Source organism: Podarcis muralis, chromosome 4, assembly GCF_964188315.1.
Source record: "Podarcis muralis chromosome 4, rPodMur119.hap1.1, whole genome shotgun sequence".
Taxonomy (NCBI): Eukaryota; Metazoa; Chordata; class Lepidosauria; order Squamata; family Lacertidae; genus Podarcis; species Podarcis muralis.
Genome location: NC_135658.1, coordinates 64,421,001 through 64,439,138, shown reverse-complemented (window position 1 = coordinate 64,439,138; position 18,138 = coordinate 64,421,001). Strand labels below are relative to the sequence as shown.

General features: G+C 41.9%; 1 long non-coding RNA gene across 2 annotated transcripts in view; it reads left to right on the top strand.

Annotated features, from left to right (window-relative positions):
- LOC114596221 (uncharacterized) overlaps positions 1-18,138 on the top strand; it is a 112,162-nt gene that overhangs the window by 90,748 nt on the left and 3,276 nt on the right. Inside the window, exon 3 of one of the 2 annotated variants that reach the window (XR_013392624.1) lies at positions 15,164-15,752. The exons of the other annotated variant lie outside the window; for it this stretch is intronic. This is a non-coding gene — a long non-coding RNA (uncharacterized LOC114596221). Of the gene's footprint in view, positions 1-15,163; positions 15,753-18,138 lie in introns of those variants that run through there. 2 annotated transcript variants of the gene reach the window in all.

The following is an 18,138-nucleotide window of genomic DNA, read 5'->3' as shown; positions in this document are numbered from 1 at the left end:
TCATTGTCCGTGAAAGAAAGAAAAAACCCTGAAATGTCATTTGGTACAGGAAGAATGCTGCCGCTAAAATCTTTATTGGGACCAAGTGTTAGGATCATGTGACCCTTTTTATTATAACATCAATAGGGGGAGGCCTGTAGCTCAGCAGCGGAGCATCCACTTTGTCTACAGAAGGTCCGAGGTTCCATTCCTGGCATCTCCAGGTAGGACAGGAAATGTGCCCCATCTAAAATCCTGAAGAGCCACTGCCAGGAGGTGTGGACGATACTAAGTGACACGGACCAATGACCTGACTGGGTAGAAGGCAGCTTCCTGTGTTCCTCAACAGTGGCTGCTGATTCATTTCTGAATGCAATTTGAAGGGCTGGTAATCACCTTTAGAGCTCTAAGCAGCTTGGGACCAGTGCCACATTTATGTACAGTGGTACCTCGGGTTACAGACGCTTCAGGTTACAGACTCTGCTAACCCAGAAATTGTAACTTGGGTTAAGAACTTTGCTTCAGGATAAGAACAGAAATTGTGCTCTGGTGGCGCAGCAGCAGCGGGAGGCCCCATTAGCTAAAGTGGTACCTCAGGTTAAGAACAGTTTCAGGTTAAGAACGGACCTCCGTAACGAATTAAGTTCTTAACCCGAGGTACCACTGTATAAGCTAAACAAACTATAGCTTAGGGCCCCCTCTTGAGGGCCCCCAAAAAAATTAATTGGGGGAAAAACTGGATGTACATTTCTAAAATATAAGATAAAAAACAAATAACATAAAACCTACACACAGCAACAGTGTTTTGTGTGTGTAGGCTCCCATGATGTACCGGTAAGTAATGGGCCCCGCCTGCTAGCCTGCTCCCTAAAATATCACTGGTTTGCTCATTTCTATACATAGGGTGCCTATATTCTGCATTGACTGGTTATTTTGTTATGTGCAAATGGCTTTAGTACATTTTGGGTCCGTAAATTACCACATAGCATATTTTCAACACAAAAAAAAGCGACAATTTGTTGTTGACAAAGGACAGCTAGACATATAAAGGGCCCCATTACCTTCAGTAGCTTAGGTCTCATCAAACCTAAATCCGACCCTGCTTGGAACCAATCTGTTTGAAGGACTATCAACTCCCAGGTGAATCCCATCTTCTAAGATGGGCCAATATGGCTCTCTTACATGGGCCATTGCTTTGTGGGGTATAGCTTTCCCTAGGTGGAAATCCCTGTGCCAAGAGGTTAGATCATCTTCCCCTTTATCTGTGCTCCACCAGCATACAAAGACTTTACCTTTCCAAAGAAACTTTTTGTTTTTAAGAACAGTTTATCAAGACTTTCCACATCAAAGAAAAACAAGCAAAAGAACAGCAAAAAAACTCCGTGCACATACACCTATAATTTGGTTACAGCAAAACAAGCATGCAACAGAAAATCCCCCACAAATCTACAATCCATAACCTATGCACAAATAAGCATTGCATGAAACACCTTTGATTCTGTTATTGTTTAATAATATTAATTGTTCACTCTGGCCCGCTTGGTTCCATTTTTCAATGCTACTTTTAGACTTGAAGTGTACTGATACTAATCCATGATTGGATTATTGCTAATTTTATTCATGATTTTACCTTGTGTTCAGAGGGGAAGAATTCATCTTTTCCCCCCAACAAAGACACACACACACTCCTCCACCCAGCCCAACCCACACACATATGGAGCCCATGCAACTCCCCACTGGATGTTTGGTGTTGGGAGGTCATGTTCAATCTGTGCTTTGAGAAAGATACAAGAAAATCAGATAACCATAAAATAGCTTTGAATACATATGACATGAGGAAAGGGTAGCGAAGGAACAAAAGATTTTATATATCTAGAAATGCCTTAAAGAACAAACTGATGAACAGAGGGAACAAACTGTTCAGCAAGGCTTCAGAGGCAATGACAGAGCAGACTTAGGAGACACATCAGAAAAACCCACGGAAGTTCTAGATGAGCAAGTGTTTACAGCTGATAAACTCATACGTCCAGTTTATTAGATATATTTTTACATGTGCCAAACCTAGAGCTTCGTCCTTCAGGAGACTTCCTATTTTGTCAAGTACATTATTGTGAAAGGAAACATTTCTCATATATAGGACAGCCTACAAGCTGCTTGGCTCAGCTACCTGCACTGGAGACAAGATTCACTATAGCAAAGATAGCCAATGTGGTGCCCTCCATATGTTTTTCTGAAATACAACTCCCATCAGTCCCAGCAAGCATGGCCAAATAGTCAAGGATGGTGGGAGCCGTGGACCAACAACCTTTGGAGGGGACCACATCGGCTACCACTACACTATATACTAGATTAGATAGATGATATAGATAGATGATAGATGATAGGCGATGATAGATGATAGATAGATAGATAGATAGATAGATAGATAGATAGATAGATAGATGATAGATGATAGATGATGATAGATAGATAGATAGATAGATAGATAGATAGATAGATAGATAGATGATAGATGATAGATAGATAGATGATAGATAGATAGATAGATAGATAGATAGATAGATAGATAGATAGATAGATAGATGATATAGATAGATAGATAGATAGATAGATAGATAGATAGATGATAGATAGATGATTAGATAGATAGATGATAGATATAGATAGATGATAGATAGATAGATAGATAGATAGATAGATAGATAGATGATAGATAGATAGATAGATAGATAGATAGATGATAGATAGATAGATGATGATGATAGATAGATGATAGATAGATAGATAGATGATAGATAGATAGATAGATAGATAGATAGATGATAGATAGATAGATGATAGATAGATGATGATAGATGATAGATAGATAGATAGATGATAGATAGATTAGATAGATAGATGATAGATAGATAGATAGATAGATAGATAGATAGATAGATAGATGATAGATAGATAGAGATGATAGATAGATAGATGATAGATAGATAGATAGATAGATAGATAGATGATAGATAGATAGATAGATAGATAGATAGATAGATAGATAGATAGATAGATATAGATGATAGATGATAGATAGATAGATAGATAGATAGATAGATAGATGATAGATAGATAGATGATAGATAGATAGATGATAGATGATAGATAGATGATGATAGATAGAGATAGATAGATAGATAGATAGATAGATAGATAGATAGATAGATGATAGATAGATAGATGATAGATAGATAGATAGATAGATAGATAGATAGATTTTAAAAAAAAGGTAAAGGTACCCCTGCCCGTACGGGCCAGTCTTGCCAGACTCTGGGGTTGTGCGCCCATCTCACTCAAGAGGCCGGGGGCCAGCGCTGTCCGGAGACACTTCCGGGTCACGTGGCCAGCGTGACATCGCTGCTCTGGCGAGCCAGAGCCGCACACGGAAACGCCGTTTACCTTCCCGCTAGAAAGCGGTCCCTATTTATCTACTTGCACCCGGGGGTTCTTTCGAACTGCTAGGTTGGCAGGCGCTGGGACCGAGCAACGGGAGCGCACCCCGCTGCGGGGATTCGAACCGCCGACCTTTTGATCGGCAAGTCCTAGGTGCTGAAGCTTTTACCCACAGCGCTACTATATACAAGTCCTAGGTGCTGAAGCTTTTACCCACAGCGCTACTACTATATATATCTTGGGACCCTGTGAATACACACACACATACCCTATATGCACTTCAAGGACTGAAGAATACTTTCAGCAAGACCATTTGCAACTTCCATAACAACTAAATTTACATTATTATATCAGCTGCCTGAAAGAACTAAAGTGTGATGGTGCTGAGCCAAAAATAAATTCTGTACATCTGTTATTTACATTCAGAGAACAGTAAAACCAAATACATTTTAGGTATATGGCAGTGTAAGTCTGCAGATATTTATTTACTTGTTATTTAACTGTTAACCAAAGAGTCTCCCTGCATGATTTACAAAGGTCAGTAGTAAGACAATAGTGAGATATCAGACTTGTCATTCCCAAAGGGTGTAAGGGATGTAATATCTTTCTCTTCCACCCCCACCTCCAATTTCTTCCCCACTCTGCCAGGCAAAACTGACAATCTGTAAATACCAAGTGAGGCAGCATTTGTTTTTCATTTGTTTATCCCACACCTCCAGCATAAACTTATGTTAACAGAGTGGCTAGGAGTATAGTTAAAATATAATATAATTTAAAAAGACAAAATATAAAACAGCAGCTGAACAACAACAGTCCAGTAAAATAACCAATTAGTCATATTTCATATGGTTGGGCAAATTGTGGTTTTTCTGGCAAACTCACAGTCTACAAAATTAATTGCTGGCCCTATGAACTTGAATAGATCTGCTTTGTGGATTTCTGGCTCAGTGCTGGCATCCTAGATAAGTTTTCTTTCGCAAGAACTCTACTACTCTACATGCAGAACTATCCATGGTACTGAAAAAATAAATGTCTATATTTGTTCCATTTGTGCCTCAACTTTCCACAGAAGCCCTAACCACATTGTGAGATAGGCTGACCTGTAAGATTGTGGTTTTCCCAGCAGGAATGAGTAGCCTCCATTCTGATCATTAACCATGCTGGCTGGGGCTGATGGGAGCTGGAGTCAATCAACACCTGGAGAGTCACAGGTTTTCCATCTCTACCCTAACTGAGACTTCCCTGACCCAGTGCCTTTCAGATGTTATTAGATGAAGCTCCCACCTTGTCTGACCATTGGCCATGCTGGTGGGGGTTGAAATCTAACAAAGTCTGGAGGAAGCACAGTTCAGGGCAGTGGTGGGCTTCCGATATTTGAACCCAAGTTTCCTATAACCAAACTAAATCCCCTACTAGTCACTGTACCACACTAACTCTAGTGCTATACAGTCAACTACATATTCAATCAATTAATACAGTGGTACCTCGGGTTAAGAACTTAATTCATTCCGGAGGTCCGTACTTAACCTGAAACTGTTCTTAACCTGAAGCACCACTTTAGTTAATGGGGCCTCCCGCTGCTGCTGCCACGCTGCCGTAGCACAATTTCTGTTCTCATCCTGAAGCAAAGTTCATAACCCGAGGTAATATTTCTGGGTTAGCAGAGTCTGTAACCTGAAGCATATGTAACCTGAAGCGTATGTAACCCGAGTTACCACTGTACTGACTTTTTTCTGTTGTTGGTTTTTTAAAATCCACATTCCAGTTCAGTTATATTTGTTTTCTTTTTATATTTCTTTCTTTTTCATGGTCACTGAAATGGCAGCAAACTGAGAAGTGGACAAACAAGGAGGGGAAGAAACTTGTCAATTTCCTCGCAGCAAGTTATTTGCTTCCCACCAAAACTATTGATTGCAGGTTGTGGTCTGAGGTTAAGTGTTCTTTTCTTTGAAGAATAACATTTTGACTTAAATTACATTGTTGACTTTGTGCAGGTAGGAAAGAACAAGCCGTCATGCCATTTTGCCAAGTAGCTGTTTTAAATCTCACTGTGTGGAAGCCACTCAATGTGGTGAAAGCCCAATATTTGTATGCATACAGGGCTTCCCCTTTCCTTTTGTGATGCTGCAGTGTGAGCCATTCATGCACAGCTGCTCACCATGCAGAAAATCTGGTTTCCACTCTGCCACACACACACACATTTAGAGAGGGATTTGCAGTGACGTGTCAAAAGGCTGAGGTTCCACGTGGTGAACAAGGACATCATACCATCCTTGCCAATGAGCCTGCAAAACATTTGTTTGTTTTACTAGCCCAGTAAACAAATTGCTAAGGAAACAAAATTGCCAGAAAACGGAGTGAGTCTATCAATGGTTATTAGCTAAACCAGGGGTCAGCAGACTTTTTCAGCAAGGGGCTGGTCCACTGTCCCTCAGACCTTGTGGGGGGCCAGACTATAATTTTTTGGTGGGTGAACAAATTCTTATGCCGCACAAATAACCCAGAGATGCATTTTAAATAAAAGGACACATTCTACTCATGTAAAAACACGCTGATTCCCGGACCACCTGCAGGCTGGATTTAGAAGGCGATTGGGCCGAATCCAGCCCCTGGGCCTTAGTTTGCCTACCCATGAGCTAAATGGATCTCCCCCAGCCAATTCAGAGGCAGCCTACCAAGGGACCATGGGAGAGGTCTGCTGCCTGCTTAGGCCCTCCCCAAGGTTGGTGGCTGCTGAGGACTTTTTGTGGACCCCTGATTTAATCCAGTTTTGCTGTTGTTCACTACTAAGGGAATCTGGTAGACAGCAATGGAACTTGGAGCACAGAAATGGCAAGGTGTTTGATTGGTAACATGGATTAGTCTTCCTGGCTCCTCTAAAACCAATAGGAGGCATGTGGGTTTGTCATTTTCATTCATACTCTTCAAGCAGCAGGCAGTCTGGACATGAGGGGAAATCATTTCTGTCTGGAGGGGAAGTAGGAAGTAGGAAGGAGCCAGGAAGCAAAACAATAATATCACCCAATATCACCTGAAATCTGAGCTGGAAGTTCTAAGGCAACAGTGCTCATCAACACAGAAGTGTCAGCAAAGACCCCCCAGAATACATCAGATGCTGTCACAACCACTCCCCAACTTCACCCAACAGCTGCCGTTCCCAAAAGCAAAAGCGGTGGATGATCTGGGAGGTGAAGATAAAATGATTGGGAGCCTGGGCTCAGCACATGAACTCACATTTCACCATTCCTTATTTAGAATTTTGGTAACTGGAGCCCTCATAGTCCTTTCGGGGGAGAAGGGCCATGATATAAATTGAATAACAGCTTTTTGAAGCCTCCTCAAAATGTTTTTCCATGTAGGATAGGGGTATTGTTTGTGGAAACTCAAGCTGGGGGTACTGTTTGTGGAAACCCAGAGCTCCCTTGGGTGCATGCAATGGCTTGCACAATCCTTTGGCATGAGCATTAATTTTGAGAAGATGATGAAAGATTAAGAGGAAGGGTACTTTTCATGATTATTCACAGATTTAATAGGTTATTTATTTTGTTAACTATCTCAGTGGGATTTGGTTTATCACTACTGTGCAAATTTTTGGATATGTGTTTCAACTACAGTCTAGAAAGAATTGTACTTTTCTTGAAGGCATGACGCCTCTATTTTAGATTAATTAGTCTCTCTAAATATACGAGCAGCTGTTTGATACAAATTCATGCCCTTGACAAAATATTTGCAGTTATCACTTTCTATAAACCCCTTTCCTTCAGCTTTCTCTCTCTTTCTCTCTCCTATTTAACTCTATTTAATTAACATCAGCCAGAATGGGCCTGCCTTCGAGGCGAACCTGTTATGTTATCTCGTCTGCTCCTTTCCTGCCTTTCAAAATATAGCATGAAAGCTCTAAATTGACTTGTCTTTTTGGATTAGCTGTTACTTTTCAGTACATTGGGACCATTTAGGCACATGTTGGAGTAGGGAAAAGCACGTACCACAAGCCTCTTGTTTGTTTATTGTTATTTCCATGAGTTTTCTTTAATTTGTTTTATTGCTATTCATATTGTTGAATATTCAGGAAAATACCCTTTTGACACAAATCATTATGCATCTGTTAGCTGTTCAGTGCAAATGGCCAACTCACATGCAAAATGGTTTGAGATGCCGACAAGAAAGACAAGAAATAATATGAAGAGGGAAATACAGCTTCAGGGGTAAATCCATATTAATATGATGATAAAAGCTGGAGCCTAAGGAGCTCTGAATGCATTTACTCTCTTTTTTTGTCCTTGGCTGTTTTGCATAAGGCTAACTGCTGTGTTTACACCTGATTTACTGCAAGCCTACTTTGTCACTAGGCCTCAGGGGCAACTGTCAGAGCAAGAATTCTTACACCATGTTCCAACGATCATCCTAGCAGCTAGCAAAGCTCACTCTATCCCTACAAATGGGAGGCATGTCCACAAGGTTGCTTCTAGGTCAAGGAACATAAGAAGCTGCAAGTCAAGGCCACCGGCCCATCTAATTGGCATGGCAGTGACTCTCTAGGTTTGCAGACAAGGTGTCTTTCTCTGCCCTACCTTGAACACTGTAGCAGAGTGAGCCTGGGACTTCTGGGTTTGTATTCAACATAGTGGTAAAATTTACATCTCATCAGGGCAAGGATTTCTCCCTCCACCAGGGCACATTCTCCCCTTCTTCTAGTCCTGCCCACCCCTTAAATCTGTTAACCTTCTGGGGCAGATTTGGGAATGTCACAGGGTACCTGTGGAGGGAGGAGAGGAAGTGTTGCTGGCCACTATTCAGGAAAGATGTGCCATTGTGTTGGCTAGTGTAAGGGTGAGAAGGAATGAAAGTGTTCATGCCGTCCTTTTCTAACTTTTCAAAGTTCCATAAGAAGATCACCTCACATTTTGAGAACCCTGAGACTTAGTAAGTAATGATCAGGGTACCAGAAGCTTCTTTCTATATTGACACGGTGGCAGATGCGTAAAAGCCCCTAAAAAATAATCCACACGTAAGCCCAAGTGTGCTTTCTATGCCGGCATGTTAGCAAATGTAATCACTTGCGTCCAATGCACTGAAGTCCCATTACAATGGTCTGCTTCTGGTCTGCTTTTCCAATCCGCCTGTGTTAGTGGTGCAATCAAAGGATCTCCAATCCAATTTTAGCATGGTTGCTGTCAGAGAAGCAGCTAATGGACTGTCTCGGAGACAGACCGTGAAACAGCATTTCTCACCACCTAGGGCATTCTTTGCCAACAAACACACACCACACAACTGTATTCCATAACAGATGAGTCACAGCTACTTTCCCTTAGTAATCACCCTGAATCATGAAAGAGCTGCCAATGAATGACTACCAGCAGTGCCCAGTAAAGAAGCAGGTGCTAGCTGTCTTTTTATATACTTATTTAAGTAGGGAAAGGGGAGAAACCACAGTGGGTCAGCTAAGGTTTTATATACTGTATTGCAGAACCAGCTGCAGGATGGAAAGCCTTTTTCAGAGGATCATCTTTATTTTAGTGTGTGGGGCAGGGGTGGAGAGTGACAGGAGGTCTTTCATTTCTCCCACCCAAATAAAAGGTTGCAAGTCTAATTTTTACTTTGCCTGTTGCTGGGTTGGGTTGCAGGGGAGGCATGGAAGAACCAGATAAACTCAAACTGTGAAATCAGGACTGCTAACATCAGAGTAAAGGGGGCCTGTGATTTGGGTAGCCTTGTGTCCTATGTGGTGGAAACAGCTCTCTCTGTGAGGGGGCCTTGTACTGGAAGAGATGTCCAGTCCTAGTCCTAGTCTACTTCTAAAATAATGAAAGATGTGAATGGTGAGCAGGAGGGGCCTTGAAGTGTACATCTGGATAGCATTCTGAAGAGGCATAACAGGTCCCCAGGCCAGAGGCTTACCTAACACAATGTGATAACACTATATATCTGTTAAAAATATGGTGTGTTCCTTCTGAGGGGTTTTCAATGCAGGTGTCCACCCAATTGACAGAGACTGACCTACTGGGAGCCTGAAGGGCCCTGCCCTGCCTCTCTCCACCTGGCTTGGGGTGGGGCCTGACAGGCCCCATAAAGGACTGCTGCCGCTGCTGCTTCTGGGCAGAGAGCACCATTTATTTATTTTTAAATTGCTGTTATTTTTTTACCTATGCCATTTTAAACTGTGATATTAATGCTCTATTCTTAGTGTTAGATTTTGATTTATGTGGAAATTGTTTTCCATTTGGTTGTGTACTTTTTGATGTGTTTTATTTGTTGTTTATGACTTCTGTTATGATTGTAATTATGTAAATCTTGCCATGTTGTAAGCCGCCTTGGGCATTGTTTTAACTATGGAAAGGTGGCATACAAATAAAATGATGATGATGATGATGATGATGATGATGATGATGATAGAAAGTGTGTAAGGCCTGACACAGTCATTAACTCAGGGATAGGAAACCTCAGGCCTAGAGGGCCAAATATATAACTTCCAGTATGAAGCGAATTCAAACCAGGACACCATCTTCTGCGGCTGCACTCCCATGTGAGTCATGTGACCTGCACAAGAGCATAGCCCCTGAAAATATTTTATTATTATTATTTATTGAGTTTATATAATGCCCTATACTTGGAGTGGTTCACAGAAAGGATCGCTTGGGGAGCAGCAATCTTCTGCAGAACCCCAAAACATGCGTTTTTGGGTGCCATGCCCGAAAAAGTGCAGCCCAAAATTATGCAAGGCTGCGGCAGCCATTTTGGCTGTTGTCCTCTTGCGAGAAAAAAATGGGATGTCCCTTTTTTCCCCAGGGTGGTTGCAAATGCAGCCCTCCCAATCTCTCTATCTCAGAGCTCTTCCCAGTGGCCCTGCTTCACACAGAGAGTGTTTTTGTCTGCCTGGAATATGCCCTTGAACTCTGATAATGGGCCCCTCCACACTGGTGTTTTACTGCAGATGTATTTTGCAACATGTTCTTGACCCAGTAATAGTGCATTAGTGGTGGATTCATTCTCCTTCGGTTTGTTCTGAGATGCTTCCCCAGTGCTACCACATTATTGCTGCCCAGAGGGGCTATAGCACAACAAAAATGGAACAAAAATAAACCAGAGGATTGGGGTGGTTAAAAAGAAAATTGTAGGAATTCATCTGGAATTTATGGTATATACACTGAATGGAAATGAAACAGAATGACGGCCCAAAAGCTTCTGCAGGCTCAGGTTTGCATGTGATCACCCTGATAGCATCACGAGCACAAGTCACCATGAATGTGCAACAAAAAGGACATCTGGAAGGGCCCAAAGCCTCTTGCGTGTCTGTCTGCAGGATAGAGTGTGAGTATGCATATATGCATATGCAAATATGAGATTTACATCATTGCTCCACCCATTTTTGCCCCCAGCAGCATGTGTCCCTAGAAAGGTATCCCAGAAAGGAATGCATCCCTCTCATCAGAGCCAGCCAGCAAGGCCAACTAAGTTAGAGTCACAAATGGTGTATGATCCCAAAGGACTTGTAGTAGGAGCAGATGGCAAAACAAGGGTGGGAAAATACAAAACTAAAGTGATGAGCAGGGGCTAGATTCTTCTCTTAAAGGACCTTCATAAATGTATAGTGGGTACATTTTTGATGAACATTTGTTTGCAGACAGCACTTTCTTCTCAGAACCTCAGCTTTCCACCCCAAAAAAATTCTCTAGCCATCGTGACATCAGCTATAAAGATTAAAAAACGTGATGCCATTGTGCCTGAAAGGTTGAGAAACAAGGTAAATGGAAAGATAACTTGATTATCTTGATTCTAAATCCAATAATTTCTAACATGATCTCAGAAGCCTACTTCTGAACACGCAGAAAGATTGATTCGAGAGGTATCAGTACTGCACCCTCTTTTGGATGACTGTCAGGAAAACACATTCAGCCCTGGAATAGGTGAAGTAAAAGAATGCAGCACATTAAACGCTGCAGTTTCCCTGCATTCATCCACCATCCTCATAGTATGTATGGTATGCATCCCCATACAGAGGCTTGATTTCACTGTTTAGGAATCAGCATCTGCATGCAGGAATGGAGATATGCTTAAATAGCAAATTTCTGAAAAATGAATTGCCCACACAATACATGGTAACATTTTCAAGCTTCGGAAGTCATTAAAGTAGTACAACAAACCAATGGAGGTGTGAAAGGATGAGTAAAATCCACTGGGCACATGCAAATTTTATGCAAACTGCATTTCACTCATGGAAAAGTGCCAATGTTCTCAGTTTGGGACATACCATACTCTTCCAACTTTGCAGTAAAGATCAGTGTTAAGTTTCAGACATCCACATTGTCTTCCTTCCAAAATATCATTCTAGAAAGAACATCTGTGATTGAAACCACAAGGGAGCATGGGAATTTCCACAGTAACAAGAAACTTCTAGTTAGCATTTACAGAACTATATCTGAGGACAAATCCTTTCCTTATCATAGGTACTTGCCCTTCACCACTGCACTTCTAAATGTGAACATAATTGCTTTGTTTCAGAGTGCGAACTACGAACTGGAATTTCCTGGCTGAACAGCGGGTAGCCCAGGACACTTGCTGGTGGCCCAAGATTGATTTGTGCTACCCCCATTCATGAAACAAGAGAGAGGTAGAGGAAAAGGAGTCTTTGGTTACTTTTACTTATCGGGTTATTTCCAACAAAATCATTGTAAGAACCTCCACTTGTGGAATGAAACCACCTTCACCTTTCCTCTCCCCACCCTGCTCCAATTCTGCTATAGAGTGTTGGGAGAACCCCTGGAACAGATTGGGGGTAAGGAGACAGAGGAGAAGTTGTACAAGTGGAAGTCCTGGCATGAGTGGTATGGTATGGGTTGGTTGCATACATCTGTCTATATCCGTAACCCTTCCACCCAAAGGATCCCATTTCATTAAAAAACAACATATCAAACAATGCTTAGAAACCTGTATAAAACCCAAACACACCACTGTATTTTTAAACAGCATTGAAAACTTCTTAAAAACCCCATTTTGCTTTTGGGTGTTTTAACGGCACTGTGTTTTCTTCATAATTTTATGCATTGCCGTTATTTGAAAGGTACTTAATATTGCTTTATGTTATTGTTTTAATGACTTGATATCTTATCACTGTCATTTTCCTGAATGCTTTGTAAGCTGCCTTGGGAGGGGAAGCACCCTAAAGGTGGATTTTAATACATATATAAAATAAATCCAGAAACTAGAAATCAGGATAATTATCCCATGTTAAAAAAAACAGCATTTACTGCATCAAATTCAGCCCTTTTAAAAATAAAAGAAAGATAAAAATGAAAATCTATGGTGTTTGCACATATTTATAATAGTCACTCACCTCAGGAGTGCCACAAGATCACAAATGAGTGCTGAAACAACTGAGTGATAACCTGCCTATTGAGGCATGATCCACTTCACAAAGAGGTATGAGAGCCCTCGTTCCATTTTATGTGTTAATTGCATGCTGAATAAGACAAAAAGGTGTGAATGCTCCACATTCATCATCCATGGGTGTTAACTTTATAGCTTTTGCTCTGCTATCAGCATCTCAATTGCCTTTTAAAAACACTGGTCTGGAACCTCTTCTACTGCAGAAAAACCTCAAACAAAACAAAACCCTTCACATAGCCTAGCTGAGCAAAAAAGTTTGGAGGGGGGTGGTCTGGTATGGCCACATGAGTTCTGTCTATATGATTATAGACTTCCTCACGGAAAAGAAAAGTTGGGGTATAAATAAATAAATATATTATCATCGTAATAGAGAGATATTCCAAGAGGACCATCTCTACTTCACCTGCCAATATGCATGGTAATACGCATGTAAGTGTGGGAAAACCAATGCAGATTCTTGTTCAGCTTTTGCTTTGCTTTATTTATTTTTGTATATATTCAACAGATTTATATGCTGCCTTGCTTCCCACTAAGAAAAACTAGTCCCAAGCAGCTAACAATATCACTGTTGTTGTTGGCTATGAAGCTTGTTGGGTCACCCTCAGTGACCCTAATCAACCTCCTAAAACTATTGGGAGAATAGAGCAAGTTAATCTCACTGATGCTGCTTTGAGGGAGGGCAAGGTCCTTGTGTCAGAAGCACAGGCAAAGGACTGCACTCCTCACTTGGGTCAGTTCACAAGGTGCAATTTGCTAACAGTGGTGATGTCAGGGGAGGATTTTAGTCCAAGGCCCCACTCAGCAGAATGAGGAGGGCCCTCAAGCAGGGACTGCTTAACACATATGTGCAACACTATATAAAGTAGGCTTGGGAAACCTTGGGGCCTCCAGATATTGCTGAACTACATCTCCCATCATCCCTGGTTATTGGTTATTTCCTTGGACTGATAGGAGCTGTACTTTATCTGGAACATCATGGCCAACGATTCCCCACACCTGCTCTAAAGAGTCTCTCCACTGCTCCAGTAAGACCATTGAGTCCAGAGTCTAAATATTTCCCAGCTAGTTACAGGCAAGTAGCCGTGTTGGTCTGCAGCAGTCAAAACAAAATAAAATATTCCTTCCAGTAGCACCTTAGAGACCAACTAAGTTTGTTATTGGTATGAGTTTTCGTGTGCATGTATCTGAAGAAGTGCGCATGCACACGAAAGCTCATACCAATAACAAACTTAGTTGGTCTCTAAGGTGCTACTGGAAGGAATTTTTTTATTTCCTAACTGATCCACTATTCACTACTGTCAGGGCTGGTTCAGCTGCAGGTCAACACGGAGACTCAGAGACGAGCTGTAAAGTTGATTTTTTATTCAAGGAAACAGAATACGAGCAGAGAAACCACGGCGAGACTGGCTCCAGTGAAACAGTTGCCAGAACTGACCATCTGGGCCTTCCACTTCCCTCTAAGTTTCCTCTCCATCCGGCTGTTTTCCCTGCAATCTTAAACTCCGCCGGGGCAGGGTGAGGGCTGCACTATCTGTGCTTTTTGTTCTGCTACGTGCAAAAATCTCTCAGCCCTTGGAAACAAGTGGGAAGGGGAGCTGAACACAGCAGAGCTGGCAGGCTCCTGTGAATCTGTTACAGCTTTAGCCCCCACACCTTCTCCTCAGCTTTATCTTCTTCTTCTCATTCAAGCCTGTTGCTTGTTTGGCATCCAACCATACTGCTTGCCCTTCAATCTCTGACCTGTCTTCTGTGTCCCACCGCCAGTCCCCTGGTTCCAAGCCTTCCTCTTCCGAGGCTTCTAGAGAGCCAGTGTGGTGTAGTGGTTAAGAGCGGTAGTCACGTAATCTGGGTAACCGGGTTCGCGTCTCCGCTCCTCCACATGCAGCTGCTGGGTGACCTTGGGCCAGTCACACTTCTTTGAAGTCTCTCAGCCCCACTCACCTCACAGAGTGTTTGTTGTGGGGGAGGAAGGGAAAGGAGATTGTTAGCCGCTTTGAGACTCCTGAAGGGGAGTGAAAGGCGGGATATCAAATCCAAACTCTTCTTCTTCTTTCCTAGGGGGTTCTCCAGCGGGAGCCTCCCACCATTCCTCATCATCCCTAAAGCTCAAACCAGTTTTTCAGTCAATTGCATTAAAGTAGAAATCCGGCCCTACCAACCAGCCTAATATCCACAAAAGGTTTATCAAACTGGAGTGTCTGGCCCTACTTGAATGTGTGCCAAGTTTACAAAATGGAGGGTAGTCATAGGCGTTTTGTCTGAGCAAACAATGCTTTCTAGTCAGCAACAGAAAAAGCCAGACGTCGTGTATTTTCTGCAGGCTGCTGCACTGTGCATTCTAACCTATTTTCTCTGATCTCTTAAGCAATCCTGATGGCAGAGTTGAAGATATGGGGGAATTTCAATGCCCAAAAAACTTCTCAACAGTCCTGAATTTTCAAAAGTATTCAACTTCCTTAACTAGAGCTGAACCAAAATTTCTCAGACAGCTTTTTTTTTCCTGAGAAAAATTGTGAAGTTTTTCTTTTGCTCATCACCCCCAGAAAAATAAAGGTACTTTGCAGAAATTTCTCCAAATATTTTCCATCACTTTTTGTGGCAGCTGCCATTTTCTCCTGCATAACGCCCTAGAACATTGCTAAATCTGGCACATTGCAAAATGGTGGCCAAGCTGCCTCTGTGGGCTGCTGCTGCTGCATGTAGCAGAAAAATGAAATCAAACTTGGGGCGGGGGAGGAGAGGAAATGAAAGAGGTTGTGCTACTAATGCTGCTGCTGGTGAGCCCCACCCTCAAGAAACTGATGGATAAATTGTTCTTCAGCAAAATGGTCTCCTCAGTTTCTCTGCCCACAAATAAGGGGCATTTTCAAGAGGCCATTTTTGCACAGCCCAGCCGTAACATTATTCTCTTCAAGGTATGTATCACCACACTTACTTATCTACACTTCCTTATTGTGTTACTTCTCCTAATACTATGGGGGTGGGGTATTTTGTTGCTGCTGTTGTTATGTTCTGTATTTTGTGTTTTTATACTGTAAACTGCCCTGTGATCTTTGGATGAAAGGCAATGTATAAATAAATAAAATCATGTAATTAATTAAAATTAAAAAAAACTAAGAGCTATGTCACTCAAGCCATTCCCATAAGGGAAAAAGTAACATAAGAAGGCCTTATAAGCGATTCAACTCACATGCCTGGATTCCTGTCTTTTCAACACCAAGGGAAGACCTTTTTATTTTCCCAGGCCTTTTAATTATATGGTTTTAGTGCAATTAAGATATGACCACTAATTGCTTTTCTCCCTTACTGGTTTTTAATATTGATCTTTCTAGTCTGTTTTTCTGCTGATCTTGTGCTGCTTTTATGCTGCTTTCTAGGTTTTCTGTTATTTGCATTGTGATAGTTTTAATAAGATTGGATTGCATTTCTGTATCTTATTGATCATTTTAAATCACCCAGAAGACTTGGTTGAGGAACAGTCTAGAAATGAAATAATATAAATTAAATAACATCTCGTGATGCTTCACTTGTGGCAAAATCATTTCAGCTTCCCTTATTTTGCATTATTTACTGCTTGCTTTCCATCCTTTACCACGTTTCATATTGTCAGACTTCTTCTTCCCATTCCCCTCATCTCACTGCACTGCCATCTCTGCATGTTCTTAATTAGGTTTGCAAGGTCTCTAGGAACAGGAGATGTCATTATGTGTTTTGTAAAACATTGTGTGCATCTGCTAAGCAATACAATGAATAAGTAATAGGAATCTTTTTCTTCCTTTCTGGAAGTTAAAAACTCCATTGCCATTTAAAGACTTTCTGTTTATTAACCACCTTGCTTTTAAGTAATTTATTAAATCAGTTAAATTTAAATATATTCTCCAAATCTGAGTACCTTTCTTGGTATCTGCTACTTGTTATATGAAGGACCTGGCAGGGACAAGATTTGACAGGTAACAAGAAGTAACATTGACACAATGGAACCAAGTTTGAGAAAGTTCATATTAATGACACCTACTGTTTCCTGTTACTGCCATTACGTCCCCAGGTTACTTATAGGACTCAAGACCCCACAGATAAACCATGAACAGGCTAGCTAGTTTGTTGCAAAATAAAGTAGATTTTCCCTCATATATTTTGTTTCCCTAGCCCACCTCATAAGACTAGTTCACAAAGGAAGGAACTAGATTTTTCTCCCTCACACACCGAGTCTCTTGCCTGTTTAGTTGGCAAGCGCCATGCATCAAACACCTGTAAGCCTCCTACAACATCCCACCACATGCAGAAAAAGAAGGGCAGATCCATTGCCCTGCTGTGTGCATACCTAGACATGGGCAAAGAAGGAATCCTGTAGAATTATCCACACAGGAGTTTTGCTTCCTTGCGGGCAACATGCTAAGCACAATGAAGACAAACAAGTCTCTTTCTATGATTCTTTTTGTATACATGCTATCCTCATCTTAATACAAGGGTTCACACTGAAGCAGCACTGGATTTAGGATGGTGCGGGTGGATTTCCCACACAGTGTGCTGAGCCGAGGAGTTGCAAAATTGAGAAGATCCATAATTGAGAAGATACATTTGGGGGCACCAACTTTTGGTCTTGCACAGGGTGCCATATAACAATAGATTACAGTGGTACCTCGGGTTACAGACGCTTCAGGTTACAGACTCCGCTTACCCAGACATAGTACGTCAAGTTAAGAACTTTGCCCCAGGATGAGAACAAAAAATGTGCAGGGTTGGCACGGTGGCAGCAGGAGGCCCCATTAGCCTAAGTGGTACCTCAGGTTAAGAACAGTTTCAGGTTAAGAACGAACCTCCAGAACAAATTAAGTTCTTTACCCGAGGTACCACTGTACCAAAGTCTGTCCCTTGTGATTTGCAGCAGTTGGTATTCAGAAGCATACTCCCTCTAACAGCACAGGTAGAAGATAGCCATCATGACCATCATTGATAGCCTTATCCTCTATGACAGCCTTATGCTAGTTGGATGCTTCTGAACCCTGTTTGTACATAGGAATGTGTTAGGAGGACAGATAGTGGCTGAGTGATAGAGCACATGCTTTGCATGCCACAGAGGTCTCGGGTTCAAGTCCTACTGTCTGGCTCAAATAGCAGATGATGGTAGAGACCTTTGCCTCAGAACCCAGAGAGCAGCTGCCAGCAGAGCAGACAATATTGGGCTAGATCAGGGTTTCCCAAACTTGGTTCTCTAGCTGTTTTGGGACTACTGGTCCTGCTAGCTAGGGATGATGGGAGTTGTAGTCCAAAAACAGCTGGAGACCCAAATTTGGGAAACTGTGGGCTAGATCAGGGGTAGGCAACCTAAGGTCCAGGGGC